This window comes from Canis lupus, chromosome 4 (assembly GCF_011100685.1).
Source record: "Canis lupus familiaris isolate Mischka breed German Shepherd chromosome 4, alternate assembly UU_Cfam_GSD_1.0, whole genome shotgun sequence".
Classification (NCBI taxonomy): domain Eukaryota; kingdom Metazoa; phylum Chordata; class Mammalia; order Carnivora; family Canidae; genus Canis; species Canis lupus.
Window position 1 is genome coordinate 45,025,429 of NC_049225.1, and position 17,973 is coordinate 45,043,401.

The window sequence follows — 17,973 nt, forward strand, 5'->3', positions numbered from 1 at the left end:
AGGCTGGGCCTCTTATGCCAAACAGTTAAGTGATGAATGCAAAGGAAAAACTCTTGAAGGCAATTAAAAGTGCTATTCTAGTGAACACATGAGTGATAAGAAAGTGAAACCGCCTTGTTGCTGATATGCAGAAAGTTTTAGTGGTCTGGATGGAAGATCAAAGCAGCCACAATATGCTCTCAAGACAAAGCTTAATCCAGAGCAAGGCCCTAACTGTCTTTAATTATATACAGGGTGAGGGAGGTAAGGAAGCTGCAGAAGCAAAGCTAGCAGAAGTTTGGGTCGTGAGGTTTAAAAGAAGAAGCTGTCTCCATAACATAAAAATGAAAGATGAAGCAGCAAGTACTGATGTAGAAGCTGAAGCAAGTTCTCCAGAAGATGTGGCCAAGATAAGTAATGAAGGTGGCTACACTGAACAACAGATTTTCAATGTAGATGAAACAGCCTTCTTTTGGAAAACGATGCCATCTAGGACTTTCATAGCTAGAGAGAAGTCAGTGCCTGGTTTCAAAGCCTCAAGGGACAGGCTGGCTGTCTTGTTAGGGGCTAAAGTAGTTGGAGATCTTAAGTTGAAGCCAGTGCTCATTTACCATTCAGGAAATTCATGGGCTCTTAAGAATTATACTAAATCTACCCTGCCTGTACTTTACACGGAATAACAAAGTCTGGATGACAGCACATCTGTTTACAATTTAGTTTACTGAATTTTTAAAAAAAACAATTTGTTTATCTGAGAGAGAGACCAAGGGAGTGAGAGAGAGTATGAGCAAGAGGAAGGGGGAGAGGGAATGAGAGAGGGAGAAGCAGACTCCTCACTGAGCAGGGAGCCTGACTCGGGGCTCTATCCCAGGATCTTGGGATCATGACCTGAGTCGAAGACAGATGCTTAACTGACTGAGCCACCATGGCACCCCAGTTTACTGAATCTTTTAAGCCCACTGTTGAGACCTACTTAGAGAAAAAGATTCCTTTGAAAATATTACCACTCATTGACAATGCAATTGGTCACCCAAGAGCTGTGATGGAGGTGTACAATGAGATCAATGTTCTTTTCATGCCTGCTGACACAACATCCATTGTGCACCCCATGGATCAAGGAGAAATTTCAACTTTCAAGTCTTATATTTTTTTAAATATTTTATTCATTTATTCATTAGAGACACACACAGAGAGAGAGAGAGAGAGAGAGAGAGGCAAAGACACAGGTAGAGGGAGAAGCAGGTTCCATGCAGGGAGCCCCATGTGGGACACGATGTGGGACTCAATCCCTGAACTCCAGGATCACACCCTGAGATGAAAGCAGAGCTTAACCGCTGAGCCATCCAGGCATCCCATCAAGTCTTATTATTTAAGAAATACATTTTGTACGGCTATAGCTGCCATAGTGATTCTTCGGATGGATCTGGGCAAAGGCAATCGAAAACATTTTGGAAAGAATTTCATCATTCTGGATGCATTAAGACCATTTGTTGTTGAAGCCCCGCGGGTGCCAGGCAGTGTGGTCATGGGTTGCCACACCATGCTGAGCAGAGCATGCTGCTGGCTCCCACTTTAGGGCTGCAGGGTACATAGGTGCCACTGTGCATGGTCGCCCACCCACAGGTGCCTTCATGTGTCGGGATGGTGGCAGTGAGCAGACAAGAGTGGGAGGATGGAGGACCCGTCCCGTGCCTTTGACCTGGTGCTGCTTGAATTCCTGGTGTGCCTGCTCTCCAAAAAGCCGCTCAGATATGAAGCATCGACAACTGAGTTGATTAATGACAAGTTGGAAATAGCTTTTCCAATTATTAATGGGGATCCTAATATGATACTGCAGGCAACTAGGATGACACATCAAAATAAGAAGAAGAAATGGGGCAGCACCAGATCATAATTAAAAACAATACCACAGGGGCCCCTGGTGGCTCAGTCAGTTAAGAATGTGACTGGATTTTGGCTCAGGTCATGATCTCAGGGTTGTGAGGTGGAGCCTCCATGCTGAATGTGGAGCCTGCTTAAGATTCCCTCTTTCCCTCTTCCTCTATGTGCCTCCCCACCCCGCTCAAGCTATCTCTCTCTCTCTCTCTCCCTCCGAAAAAACAAACAAAAAACAACACACAGAACTTAATTTTCTTAGTACTGCTTACCTTTTAAAAAGTCAGAATGGCAATCAGTAAGTGGGGGAGAAGATTGTTTCTGTCTCTTCCTACATTGCCCTTATTCTGCTGATCTCTTTAGCAGGTCTGTTCTACTCAGTCTCTGTGGAAGAAGCCTTGCCACAGGGCTGCACTAGCACAGTCAGCCTGTGCTTTTACAGTCTGCTTAGGCTGATTACGATGCCATTTTCTGTGTTGTTCCACCTTTGGACGTAGATGGGTGTTAAAATCTTCAGATATAATTAATATAACCAGGGCCAAGATAGTATATATATATATATTAATGATATGTATTGAGTGTCTGTCTCTGAAAGCTCAACCACACAGAAATACTGGAAACCCACTTAATTTGCAGGAAAGGTACTTTGCCTTGCTTCTCTCAGAGGTTTAGGACTATGGGAGGCTTAAGTTGCAGAAGCTTCTTTTATTATACTTTTGTTCTGACTTTGTTTTTTGAAAAGTCTAATTTATAACTACTGCATCAGAAGAAATATTTCAACAAAGTTTCTTATTGAAAATTAATGGTCCCAACCATCACCTGATGACTTTCTCACTCCAGTCATCTAAAAGTTAATCATTAACATTTTAATTGTTTATTTTAGATTCAAAGTATTTGGCAGTCACATGTTAAGGATAACTAAAATAATTCCAGAGGAGCTATGCTAGAATAGTTGTAAAGAAATGCATTTGAGGTAGTGTGATAGAAAACTACAAAAAAATGTAAGTTTCATATACTCGCAAACATTCTGAGTTTGTAAAATTACATTTGTTTCCTTGGCATCAAATGCTTACATGAGTAATAATAAAATGACACTTCCCATTTAAGAAAAATTTGTGTCTCATAGGAAGAGGGCAAAGCATCAATATGAACAGAAGTTTGGAAAAAGTTGATTCCAATCTTCATGGATGACTTTGAGGGGTTCAGGACTTCAGTGGAGGAAGTAACTGCACATATGGTACAAACAGCAAGAGAACTAGAATTAGAAGTGGAGTCTGAGGATGGGACTGAATTGCTGCTGCACTCTCATGATAAAACTTGAACAGATAAGGAGTTGCTTCTCATGAATGAGCAAAGAAAGTGTTTCTTGAGATGGCATCTACTCCTGGTGAAGATGCTGTGGAAATTGTTGAAGTGACAACAAAGCAGTTAGAATATCACATAAACTTAGCTGATAAAGCAGAGGCAGGTTTGAGAGGATTGACTCCAATTTTGAAAGAAGTTCTACTGTGGGTAAAATGTGATCAAACAGCATTACATGCTACAGAGAAATCACTCGTGAAAGGAAGAGTCAATCAATGCAGCAAATTTCATTGTTGTCTTATTTTTAAAAATTGCCACAGACACTCTGACCTTCAGCAACCACCACCCTGATCAGTCAACAACTATCAACATCAACATCAAGGCAAAACCATTCACCAGCAAAAAGACTATGACTTGCTGAAAGCTCAGATGATGGTTAGCATTTTCTAGGAATATTTTTAATTTAAGGTATGCACATTTTTTAGGCATGATGTTATTACACACTTAATATACTACAATATAGTATAAACATACTTTTATATGCACTAGGAAACCAAAAACTTCATTTGACTTGTTTTATTGTGATATTCACTTTATTGCTACGGTCTAGAACTGAAACCATAATATATCTGAGCTATGCCTGTATTCATGCTGCCCTTGGAGATGCAAAAGAACAGCAAAGAAGGGAACCCGGAACAACATTATTGACTAAATGGACCTAAGAGACATATACAGAACATTCTCTCCAATGATAATACAAAGTGTATTCTTCTCAACTGCACATGGAACATTTTCTAGGACAGACCATGTGTTGGGCCACAAAAGTTGGCAAATCTAACAATGCTAAAATCATACCAACTATCTTCTCTGACTACAATGGCATAAAACTAGAAATCAATAACAAGAGGAAATTAAACAACACCCTCTTGAACAATAAATTAATCAAAGAAGAAATGAAAGGGAAATAAAAATGTTTCTTGAGACAAACGAATAAAAACACAACATACCAGTACTTGTGGAATGTAGCAAAAGCATTTCTAGGAGGGGAGGTCATAGCTAAATGCCTGCATTTAGCCAATTATACCAAATAAACAACCTAAATCTATAACTTAAGGAACCAGAAAAAGAAGAACAAACTGAACCCAATGTTAGCAAAAGAAAGAAAGAATTAAGAATAGAGTAGAAATAAATGAAATAGAAAACAGAAAAGCAATGGAAAAGATTAACCAAACTAAGAGCTGGTACTTTGAAAAGATAAAATTGACAAACCCTTAGGTGGACTAATGAAGAAAAAAAGAGAAAGTGTTCAAATAAATAAAATTATAAATAGAAAAACATTATAGTTGATACCACAAAAATTCAAAGGATTATGAGTCTACTAACAACTATACACCAAAAAGCTGAATAACCTAGGATAAGTAGAAAAATTCTTAGAAACATTAAACTTAGCAAGCTAAGTGAAAAAGAAATAGAAACCTGAATAGGTAAATTGCTACTAGGGAGATTGAATCAGTATTAAAAATCTCCTAATCAAGAAAAACCCAGGACTAGATGGCTTCACTGGTGAGCTTTACCAAATATTTAAAGAAAGTTTAACACCAATATTTATTAGGCCCTTCCAAATAACCCAGCCCCCCTCCCCCCCCCCAAAAAAAACCAAAAAACAAAAAAACTTAAAGAGGAGGAAACACTCCCAAACTCATTTTACAAGGTCAGCATTATCCTGATACCAAAACCAGAAAAAGACACTACTAGAAAACCATATTATATATTATATATCAGGCCAATATCTCTGATAAATATAGATGCAAAAATTCTCAATAAATTATAGAAAACTGAAGTCAGCAGCACATGAAGGGATCATTCACCATAATCAACCAGGATTTGTCCCTGGGATCCAAGAATGGTTTAACATATGCAAATCAATCAGTGTGATACATCACATTAATAGAATGAAAGAAAATCATATGATCACCTCAATAGATGCAGAAAAGAACATTTGACAAAATTCAATATCTATTTGTGATAAAATCTCTTAACAAATTAGCAGAGAAGGAATTTATCCCAATATAATAAAGCCCATATATGGTAGGCCTACAACTAACATCATACTAGGTGGTGAAAGGATGAAAGCTTTTCCTCCACGATCAGGAACTAAACAAAGGTGCCTCTCCTATTCAACACAGTATTGGAAGTTCTAGCAAGACCAATCAGACATGAAAAAGAAATCAAAGATAAAATTGAAAAATAAAATTGTCTCTATTCGCAGGTGACATGATTTTATATACAGAAAATCCTAAAAACTCAATAAAAAAAATTGTTAGATCCAATCATTGAATTCAGTAAAATTCCAAGATACAAAATTAATATGTAAGTATTAATAGCAATTCTATACATTAACAACAAAATTTCTGAAAAGGAAACAAAAAATATCATTTACTATACCATCAAAACCAATAAAATGCCAACTAATAAATTTAAAGAAAAATACAAGACATTGATAGAAAAAAATAGAAAAAGACACAAATAAATGGAAAAGTATCCCTGTTCATAGATTAGAATAATTAATATTGTTAAAATGTCAATACTACTGAAGGCCATCTGTAGATTCAATACAACCCTATCAAGATTCCAGTGGAATTTTTTACAAGTAGAAAAAACACTTCTGGGGTGCCTGTGTGGCTCATTTAGTGGAGTATCTGACTCTTGGTTTTGGCTCAGATAGTGATCTCTTGGTCATGGGATTGAGTCTTGCATCAGGCTTCAGGTTCATTCAGCACAGACTGATTCAGATTCTCTCTCCCTCTCCTTCCTGCTTGTGCTCACTTGCTCTTTATCTCAAACAAATAAATGAAAAAATTTTTTTAAAGATTTTATTTATTTATTAATGAGACAGAGAGAGAGACAGAGAGAGAGAGGCATAGACACAAGCAGAAGCAGGCTCCATGCAGGGAGTCTGACACAGGACTCGATCCCGGATCTCCAGGATCACACCCTGGGCTGAAGGCGGCACTAAACTGCTGAGCCACCTGAGATGCCCAAATAAATGAAATCTTGAAAAAATCCTAAAATTTATATGGAACCACAAAAGACCCTGAATTACCAAAGAAATCTTGAGAAAGGACAAAGCAGGGGATGTCATATTTCTTGATTTTAAGCTCTGTTATAAAGCTATAGTCATTAAAGCAGTATGGTTCTTACATAAAACAAATAGATCAATGGAACAGAATTGAGATCCCAAAAATAAACCCAAGCAAATATGGTCAAACAATATTTCACAAGACAGCCAAGTGTAGTCAATGGGGAAAAAGGAGTCCTTTAAAAAAATGGTGCTGGGATAATTGGATATTCACATGTAAAAGATGAAACTGGATCCATATCTCCTACCACTCATAAAAATTAACTCCAAATGGATTAAAGACTTAATGTAAGACTTGAAAACATGAAACTTTAGGAGGAAAACATTGGAACAAAGCTCCTTAACATAGGTCTTGGTAATGATTTTTTTTTTTGATATGACACATAAAGAACAAGGAATAAAATAAAAAATAAACAAGCTGAATTGCACACAAAAGAAATCATCAACAAAATGAAAGACAACGTACAGAATAGGAAACAATATATGTGAACCATATATTTGATAAGGGGTTAATGTCAAAAACATAAATAATTCATACAAACAATAGCAAAAAACCAAATAACCCAATGGGGGGGGAAAAAAACAGGCAAAGGACCTGAATAAGTGTCTTCAAAGAAGATGTACAAAAGGCCAACAGATACATGAAAAGATGCTCACGATCATTAGTTATTAGGGAAATGAAAAGTAAAACCACAAGGAGGTATGTCATGCCTATTAGAATGGTAATTACAAAAACACAAGTGTAAAATAAATGCTGGTGTGAATATGGAGAAATGTGCACTGTTAGTGTGATTTTAAATTGGTATAATCACTAGGAAAATAGTATGGAAGATCCCCAAAAAAGTAAAAATAGAACTATTATATGACTGAGAAATTCCACTTCAGGGTATATATTCAAAGGTAGGGAAGGGATGAATTCAAGAAGCTATCTGTTACGCCCATGTTCATGGCATTATTTATGATACACAAGATATGGAAACTACTTAACAGTTCATTGATGAATGAATAAATAAGTTGTGATTATATATAGATATAGATACAGATATAAAATGGAATATTATTTAGCCATTAAAATGAGAAAACTCTACCATTTGCAACAACATGAATAGACCCTAAAGGCATTAAATAAGTGAAATAGTGAAATAAATCCCACAAAGACAGATACTCTATGATCTCATTTATATATGTAATCTAAAAGAAAAAGAAATCATAGAAAAAGAGATCAGATTTACGGTTACCAGATGCAGGGGTGGGGGTAGGGGGAGGAAGTATTGGAGGAAGGTGGTCAAAAGGTGCGAACTTCCAGTTATAAGGTAAGTACTAAGGATATAATGTAGAGCATGATGATTATGGCTAACCATGTGATATATAGGGAAGTTTTTAAGAGAGTAAATCCTAAGTGTTCTCATCACAAGGAGAGATGTTTATTCTTCTTTTATTTTTATTGTATCTACATGAGAAGACAGAAGTAGGTGAAGCTACTGTGGTCATCATTTCAGAATATATGTAAATCAACATATATTGAGGAGCCTGGATAATCCTACCTACCCACTCGAGACAGTGGCTAGTGCTAAATGAGTAGAGAATCTTCTCAAAAATGGTCAGCAATTTATGTTGTAGACCCCTTGGGCCTCTCACTAGAACCTTCTGAAAAGGCACATCCAGAGGACATTGGTATAAGCCAAAAAGGAGACTGGGAAGTCATCTGAACTTGGATCTTAAGAGTCTGTATCTTGGTTTAAAAAGGAAATTGATGATTATTTTCATCTCAGAGGAGTGATAATTTAATTTAACCTAGAATAGCCATGTTAACAACATGCTTCTAATTGTGCAAAATATGAAGACAAAAAAGGAAAGGAATCATATTAAGGAGAAACTTTAATCTTTTCTGTGAAGACAGAGAATGTTGCGTTTAAGGGACTCTTGCTTAGGTCTTCAGGTGTTCTGCAAAAGTAGATATTACAATAGGAGTAGGAAGGACAGGAGAGAGAGGGGAGCAGAGAAACAAGGTTTAAGAGAAGGTGGGAGGACAGGAAGTCTCATCAGCTCTTATCTGTATTATCCCTAGACCACCATAGCTATTCTTCTTATAGACAGTCTCTCCTCTATCCTGCACACCAAATTAATTATCCTAAAAATTGTTTCATCATGTCACACTATTGCTCAAATACCCTTCAAATGGTTCTTACTGAAAATCAAATCCAATTGCTTTCTCATGGCATTCAAGGTAGGGCTGCCAGATAAAATATAGGATACCCAGTTAAATTTGAATTTTAAATAAAGAGTAATTTTGCTTGGGACAAACTATGCCAAAAATTACTTGTTATTTACATGAAATTCAAATTTAACTGGGTATCCTTTAATTTTATTTGCTAAATCTGCAAATTCAAAGGCATTTCTAATCTGGTCCCAAACTTCCTTTGGAGTTTTATCTTCTTATAGCCCATTAAAGTGGATTTCCTGCCCTGTGAAATATACAAGGAATATTCTTGTCTCCAAGCCTGGCTCCTACTGGCACTCTCACCTGGAATGTCTATTTTATTTTTCTCTCTCTATCCAGCAAAGTACTATATCACAGTCCCTAATGAATATTCTTAGCCCCCGAGAAATTACATCTAAGCGATGTATATGTTCCTCATTCAACACTTGGTAAATACCCATAGTGTTTCTATCAACATTTTGACATTGCTGGTAAGGTGACATTTTGGGTTATTTAGGCCTTGAATTGTTATCCTTGTTTGCCTATTCATGTTCTAGATGTGTCCTTCCTTAAAGACATATAGAGACCCATCCTGAAGGCTTTGAGCCTCCGAGATTTCTGAGAGGTTCAATAGTCATCTAAGAATACAAATCAGGCAAATGAAGGAGCACGTTTTGAATCTAATTAAGAACCCGTATGTGTCACTCCTAAACCATGCTGTTGATTTTTGTTGATTTGACTCCTACTGAATTTTCTTTGAATTTTCCTTTCTATCTATGCATTCTATCCTACTATATGCTGTACAAGAGCCATAGCTACTAGGCTGGTTTCTCTGCCTGCAGTGTCTTTCCAAAGCCTCAGCCATAATTCACTGTACTCAAGACCATCACAAATCTTCCTAAAACAACTGAATGTTGTCCCTGCAAGTTCAGGAAACTTCATTCCTACAAGTGTATTGGCTTATTTTTCCAGGTTGTTGATTTTCTGATTCCCAGAGATTATTTTGTTTTAACTCATATCAATTCCTATTGTGTACATATTCTACTCAATTCATATTTTCTCTGAATATTCCCATTTCTTGTTTCCCTGTTCCATCTCCTGGTAACCCTCTTCTAGTTCCCCATCTTGAACAATCGAGGTCTTTCATCTCTATTCATATTTTATCTCCTTCAGAAAGCTTTCCTTGATTATTCCTCATCAGAAGTCATAGAACTTTAAGTTTGGGAGGAAGACCTCAGACTTTATCTCATATCATATTCTAGTTTGCACATTCATTTTCTGGATATATGTTTTATCTTCCTACTGGACACATACTTTAGGAAAGTTAGGGACATCGTCTCCATATCTTACCTTTCTTGCATTGTCTAGACTAGATTATCTGCCATTTCCTCAGAGGATATATATGCAAACATACATATACAACATATGCATACACATATGACTATATATGTTTTTACATATATATATTTAAATTCCCATTAGTTGAAACTGAACATTTCATATGTCGTATTAATTAATAAAATGTTTAATGTCTTATAGAGACAAGAAACAACTTTCATGGTTCTTAGATCTTAGTGAAATTATTACATTTTTAAGTATTCAGTTTCCTTACCTGCAAATGGGGAGAATGTCAGCTCTGACCTCAAGCTGTGGCCATGAGAGTGAATGACACAAAACATTCAGTGCAGCTTAAGGGCTCTTGAACTGTTTGAAGACAGTTCTAAGTAAAAGTGTGCTAAATAAATGAAAGATATTGGTGGAGAGGTACTCTATTTCCCACCATAACTAGGAAATGTGATCTAACTCACAGCACAAACAAGGCTATGAAAAGACAAAGTGCTGGGTAATGAGGTTTACTGGAGTCCAAATACAGAGAGCCAAGTACCTGAGTTCTGATAACTCTTACAAGATAACTTGTTGGGCCATTATTCATTACAAAACGTGGGGGGGAAAAACCCTAATGACTTTGAACCTTATTTTCTTTTTCTAATAAAAGTCATATACTGTAGTCTTTGAAAACAATATAAAGGAAGCCTAGAATTCTTGCCCAGTGCTTTGAAATCATCAGTAAAAATACCAAAGGGTATTCTTGTGCATAAAGCAGTTGTCACCCAAGCTCGAAGATGTAGGAAGGGGGAACAAAAACATCAGAAAGCCCTCAAAAATAAAGGAAACCACTTCTAATGTTCACTAAGGTTTGCTAACAGACTATTAGGTGTCCTGTGATACTCCGGTGTCATTTATTTGAAGGCAGTAAGTGAAACCTCTTTAGGCTCCCACGCTCCTTGCAGTCATGGACTTGTGTACTGCTGCTCTGTTTTCTTCACATCAGCTCAGCCGAGCCATGTACCCTCTTCAGCCTTCTCCACTCAGACAGCGGAGTTAATGCAGTTAGATTGCTCCTGGGCTTCTAGCCGGACTACTTCAAATGATATTACTTCCATTTGTGACGTGCATCACCAGCAGTGCTCACATTTGAGGGCAGCAGCAAACAGACATCTAAGTCCGCTTGCTGGAAGAGAAGCCGTGCTTCCCCACTGAAATGCAAGGCAGGGACAGGACTATAAATCTGTCATTTTCAACAGCGCTGCGGTGCCCTGGCCTCCACCTACCTGAATGGGACTCTTGAGCAAGGCGGATTGCTCCCAGTTGGCATGATTGGGAGAGAGCTTTGCTTATGGATCACGTGCCCATTTTGACAACATGGGATTGATTCACTCAGAGTAAAAAGTTAAATCAGGCCTTTCTTCTGATAACTGCCCTATTGTGAGAAAGTCCTCTTTGGGCCAAAAAGAAAATTTTTTTATAGCACCCATCACCCAGAATTCCTTGAGGATTAAAAGACATAATGGGGGAAGAGAAAGAGACAGAGACAGAGATACTGGAAGTGAAATATTAAGCTCAAGGGTGTGACAGTCAAAACTAGATAAAGAGTGCCCTGAAGCTGTTTGCACGGGCACTGCTCATATACGCAGATATTCACATGTAAACACGCAGGCAGGCCTTTCCAGTTTCATTCCTCACTCTTATTCCTGATTTTTAAATTTTATTCCTTGTAGAGTATTGTTTCTCAAATTATCTGTGTGAACTAATTTTTTAAAAAGTTTCCAATCTGACATAGAAATAAAATAGAAATTATAGACATTTAGAAATAAATTGAGAAATATTATAGAAATAATTGATCTGCAGATCATACTTCAAGCAATGATGCCATAGGTACATTGCATATTGCTTGGTACGGAGGATTATTCTAAAAAACATGGTCGAGGAACATAAAAGATTTTTGTTTGTGATAAAGTCAGTGACAAACAAACTATACTTCAATGCATTTAATTTGGGAAGAGTAGCCATTCCTTTTTCTCTGGTCCACTCATCAGTTTCAAACGTGCTGGGATATTTCCAGAAGACTAACAAATACTGAGCCAAAGAAGGGCTCTGTGGAGGCTATAACTTCTGTCACTTGTATTTTTGATCATCACAACAGATATTTTAGAGTTTACAAGGTCTAAGAAAATCTATTTCAGTATTAGGAAAATTTAACTTTAAATCTGTGATTCATTTGTACTTTTATAAGCTAGCCCAGTTAGTCACTTATTTCTGTTCCAATCAACAGAAACTCATTAATTCTTAGTATGATCGTACCTGTCAATGCACTTTTTAAAAGGTTCCCCCGATCAAAACTACCCTTCATCGCACCTCTCCCTCTGTATTTACTTCATGTATTTGGAAACCCTGGGCTTAAGGGTAGGCTGGGAACTCTATGAAAGACATGAAGATTCTCCTAAGTACAGAAGGTGAATGAATACATTAAGATATAATCTAAAAGAGATGATTCTAAACCAGGAATCACGGGAATGAGTTCTAATTATGGCAGCATTGCTTAAAGTCATAATACTATAGATTTTTCAAATTTAAAGAAACTCCTGAAAATCATGCTCAATTTCCTTATTTATAAATGTGAAAACTAGAATAGGGACTTCAGAGTAATTGTTCTGCAGTAGGGCCAAGAGTTTGGCTCAGAAGGCAAGGGGCAGTGATTAAACAGAAACAATTGCTGACTGATTTGCTTTTTCTCCACCTCAGATTTTGACTTCTGAAATTGAACAAATATAGATCTTTGTTCATTCACTCAGTTACCAACACTTACTACATATAATCTTATACGCAGAAGAGAACAGAGTTCTCCAGATGAAACAAGTCAAGTCAGGACCAGGCTATCTTACTGTCTCTACCATTGTTAGATACAGGTATAAAGCATACTGTTAGAGAAATATTTCTCCTATTTTTAATCCTTCTTCTTCAGTCACTCCCACTATACTTACTCAAAACAAAACAAAACAAAACAAAAACCCAAAAAACAAAAATTCAAGAAAAACCATATGGGAATATGTAATACAGACTTTTAAAAAGCCTGAAGATATTTGTTGGTAACAAAGGACAGCAAAAATTGGGCTAAGATATTTCTACACACATACATTAAGAAGAGACAAGAATATGAAGAGCTTACAGCAATTCATTTCAATGAGTTCAATAGAGATTATTTTAATACATAGTATTATCAGTCATTGATTGAGCAGCTACAAATGCTGGGCACTTAATAAATGTCATCATATTTTTTTGGTAAGTACCATATAGTGTATGATGGATTTGTAGAATGAAATTCAGTAAAGATAAATAATTTTGTCCATTAAACAACTAGACAGACAGAGATTTAAATCCCAGGTGGTGGGGCACCTGGGTAGCTCAGTGGTTGCATGTCTGCCTTTGGCTCAGATTGTGATCCTGGGGTTCTGGATTGAATTCTGCATTGGACTCCCCATGGGGAGCCTGCTTCTCCCTCTGCCTATGTCTCTGCCTCTCTATGTCTCTCATGAATAAATAAATACAATCTTAAAAAAATTGATAAATTGAAAAAATAAATAAATCCCAGGTGGCTTAGTATGTGCCAGATATTACAGTAAGATTTATGCATGCACAACTTCATTTAATCCCCTCAACAAACTTCTAAAATAGGTATTATTGTAACTCAAATTTAAAGATGAAATTATGCACACTCATACTAAGAAATTTAGCTCAGTTAATATAATTCATAAGTCACAAAACTGGGAATCTGAATGTAGTGCCCATGCTGTATTCTCCAATACCCCTCTCCTCCTGGCAGCAAGAGGCAGGATACTCAACTAAACTGCACTCATGCCTAACCCATGATATTTTTGCAGTCCATTTTGACTTCCAAATGAGGTAGTGGAACTGGGAAGCAATGACCTTTCTTATCTAAGATGAATATATTTCCAATTATTGCATACTCCTGTCACATTGCATCATTCTACATTGCTTCCTAATTCACAACCCTCCAAATTGTCAGAATTTCACTGGACGCTTTAATTACTGAAGTTTATCTAAATAAAAAAAATTGTCAGAAGACTGATTTTGTACAGCTATCAAAGCAAATGCTAAATACTTTGTATGAGCTTATAAAAAAGTATTTAGTGAAAAGGTATAAACTTCTAGTTACAAGATAAATTAGCACCAGGGATGTAATGTACAACACAATGACTGTAGCTAAGACTGCTGTGTGGTATCTAGGGAAGCTGTGAACAGAGTAAATCCTAAGAGCTTTCATCATAAGAAGATTTTTTTTTCCTTTTTCTCTTTTTTTTCTATGTTTATTGTGCTTATATGAGAAGGTGGATGTTAGCTGAGATTATTGTCATCATTTCCTGATAAACGTTAATCAAATCATCAGGCTGTGCATCTTAAACTTATAAAATAGTGTGTGTCCATTACTGCTCAATAAAACTGGAAAAAGATATTTAATAGACTTGCATTCAAACTTTTTTACTCTTCCTCTCCCCCCACCTGAAGGGATGGAATTTCTCTGGAGGTTTCAGAAGAGGTAGAAGGTGACTTGATGCAATCATTTTGATAGGGCAGAGCAACCCTTTTGTACACTAAAGATAAACTTAATTTGTTTTCTTCTTATCAGAGCAAGGACCCCCTAACACTATGTTATAAGATTAAACTTTTGTTCAAAAACATTTACTAAATGCCTACTCTGTGCTATGGTAGAAGTACAAGTGTTCATGGTTTCCACCCTCTCAGAATTCTGAACCAACAATTCATAAGGCACAAATAATTTATTCAATGAGAAAATAACAGCAGAAGTGTAGAAAATATTATGAGGTCACAGGTGAGTAAGTGTCCTTTTCCATCATGGGGGTAGGGGAATGCTCTAAGAGAAAAGGAGCCATTTTCATCTGTCTTTGAGGTATTAGCAACAGTTTACCAAGTGAGACAAGGGGTAGAGCAATCCAAACAGAGGGAGCAGCACAGATATTGAGAGTCTAGGAAATGCAAAACATGGAAAATAAAATGGTAGTTGTTAAAGGCTGTCATAAAACTGTAGGAAAAAGGGAAAATTCATAACATGGGATATCAATCATCCAAATATTTGATATATTTTTTTTTAATTTATTTATTCATGAGAGACAGAGAGAGAGAGAGAGAGGCAGAAACACAGGCAGAGGGAGGGGTAGGCTCCATGCAGGGAGCCCGACGTGGGACTCGATCCCGGGTCTCCAGGATCACGCCCTGGGCCAAAGGCAAGCGCCAAACCGCTGAGCCACCCAGGCTGCCCAATATTTGATATTTTGTACATGTAATTTATAATGAGTGTCTGCTGAGTTTCTTTTTTTTTGGGGGGGGGGTTACCATTCTTTGTTGGATCTTTAGGCCTAGTAAACACAAACATTTGGGCTTGCCTGTGCACATAGGCCTATGTAGTAATTCAGATATATCCTTTTTGCCTCAAAAAGGTAAATCAAACTCCAATAAAAAATATACTAAAAAAAGTTAAATTCAAGAATGATTTTTTCTATGGGGAAATGCAAAGTTTCAGTTGCTCTTCTTTGTAAACAATAATTCTCTCCTTACATTTGAGATATGGGGGTTGGGAAGTAGATAGGAAGAGAGATTGCTGGGGAGAATGGAGGACTCTTGATTAAAGATCTTATTCCCAGAGAGTTCATTCTTAATGCCAGGAGACAGAGGATTGATTACATTTGAATGCATGTGGACTCTATGCTTTTCTGATGTATTGTGGGTTATTTAAGGGTAGAGCATATGCCCTCAGAAATATTTGCATAAACATTTCAGCAAGATTCCACGATCTTACTTCTCTACATGACAGATCTGTGAACATTTCAGGAGCAGATTTCCACAGACACTGACTGAGATTTATTCTAGAAAATAAAAGCTCCAAATGTATGCTAATAGAGTAAGCATTATCCATGGTAGAGGGCATAAGCCAACCAATTAGCCAATGAACAGGAATAAAAAAGAAGAATATCTAACTTCCTAAAGACAGAGACTCAGAGAAGTTCTATGTTTCTCAAGTTTTTTTGTTTTTGTTTTTGTTTTTGTTTTTAGTGTGTTGGTATTTATGCAGCAACTTTTTAGGAAGACTATAAAACAATAAACGTTGACTATGAAGTAATCACAAAGTGCAAACAAGCCAAAAGAAGAAAAACATAAATTGCACTTCCAAAGCATTCAACAGTTGTTCTTGTTGTTTTCTGATTATATAAGGAGTAATCTAGGCTTGTTATGAAACATTTAAAAAATACACAACCACGTATTCCCACTACCCCACTGTTAGCAATCTGTTGCAGAATATTCCATCTTTCTTTTCTTCTTTTCTAGGTATGTGTGTGTGTGTGTGTGGGGGGGGGGAGCGTGTGTGTGTGTGTGTGTGTGTGTGTGTGTTATTTCTTTCATAGATAGGGAGTTTTTGACATTGTCATCTGAATGTACGCATCCACATCTTGGATATTTTTTTAGAGATGACTCCCTGTTACCCCACTGTTCCTAACTTACTGACTTATCTATTTTGGTATTTTTTAAAACTCTGGATTCCTCCAATAGACCTATCTTTTTGTTGCTCAAGAAGGCATGAGAAGCTGTTATGCAAATACTGGATACTGTTCATGTTTTCTTCTTGTTTTTAAGGCCATGAATAAATTTACTACTCCTTGGGCAGTTCTTTTTTCCTTTGTTAGGTGAGTCGGTCATTCTGAATATGCAGAAACACACATTCACTCCCCAACCCATGACCTTATAATTAGGAGATACAAACAGATACACCTTGAAATCTAATACTACTAACAAAAATAATACAAACTATACTCTTCTAACAGTGTCAAGTCATATAACTACTGAAAATATTTGCTAAGGAATATAAGGAGGTTTCACTATTTTCTTCTCTATTTTCCCCTCATGCTTCTCAAAGAGAACTATAGTCTGGTAGAAATTTCAGGTCCAAGGTGATTTCTACATTAGAGTTCCTGAGACGAGAATAGAGAAGGATCTCAGTCTAAAAGGTAATAGCCCATGAGAAATTACCATGAGTTCATATAGAAATGGAAGAAAGAGAATTGGTCCTCTAAGTCCCAGAGTGTCTTTCACATAGACAGTTGACCCTATGGAGATTTCCATGTTCTTGAAATCTGATTTTACTTAATCTTTTCCTAAGGAATTACCAGCATATTCTTGCACTCTTTTTGATAGCGAATCCCAGTAGAGCTGAGCCATATGTTACCCCTTAGTTCTTAGAATAGAGTGCTTAGGTTGGTACTTTGGAAGCTCAAGATCTATAAATAACTCCTTGAGGAAACACCCTTATATATGAGAATCTAACCTAAAAAAAGACTGACATTTGGATATTGGTCAAAATATTACTCCTTCGCATTAAAGTATGTCATCACAGTGTCATAATATTGTGACACTTTAGGGTGTCACGTCAGATCAACCCCCACAAAGTACCAGTCTAAGCAATCCACTTACACAGATTTGCACAAAGGAAATCCTTCCTGATATTCTAAAGGGTGATGAGCAGCTTGAAGAGAGGGCAGTGTGTAATTTATGCACTTGATTTGGAAACTGGCCAACACAGTTTCGGAAGATCGACACAGAAACTGCTCATCAAGCTGATTAACAAACACAAACAAGGGATGATTCTTGTTAACAGCACCAGGTTGGGAAATACCAAAATATTGTGTTTCCCATTAGACACTTGCAAGACTAGCCCTGGGCACCACTTCAGATGTGTTATTGTTTTTGCTGCTAGCCTTCTCCAGGTGGGATGAGGATTTAATTCAGAATAGAGAGCCTTGGCATTTCTTTTTACCTCATTATTTGGGAGGGTGTGAAAAATTTTATATAATAAGAGAATGATTCTCAACTCTGGTCGCATATTAGATTCCCTTGGTGTTATGTACTAAATGTTCTCTGAAATCCATATGTTGAAACCCTGATTCCAATATGATGATATTTGGAGGAGGAAAATTTGAGAGGTAATTAGGCTATTGGAATGGAATCTTATGGATGGGATTAGGGCCCTTATCAGATAAAGCCAGAGAGCTAACTCACTCCTACCTCATGTGAGGATGCAGAAAGTCAGCAGTCTACAACCTGGTGGAAG

General features: G+C 36.9%; 1 pseudogene; it reads left to right on the forward strand.

The window, feature by feature from the left end:
* Window positions 1–2,142: 2,142 nt before the first annotated feature.
* Window positions 2,143–2,381, forward strand: LOC102152300 (annotated as a pseudogene).
* Window positions 2,382–17,973: the final 15,592 nt, after the last annotated feature.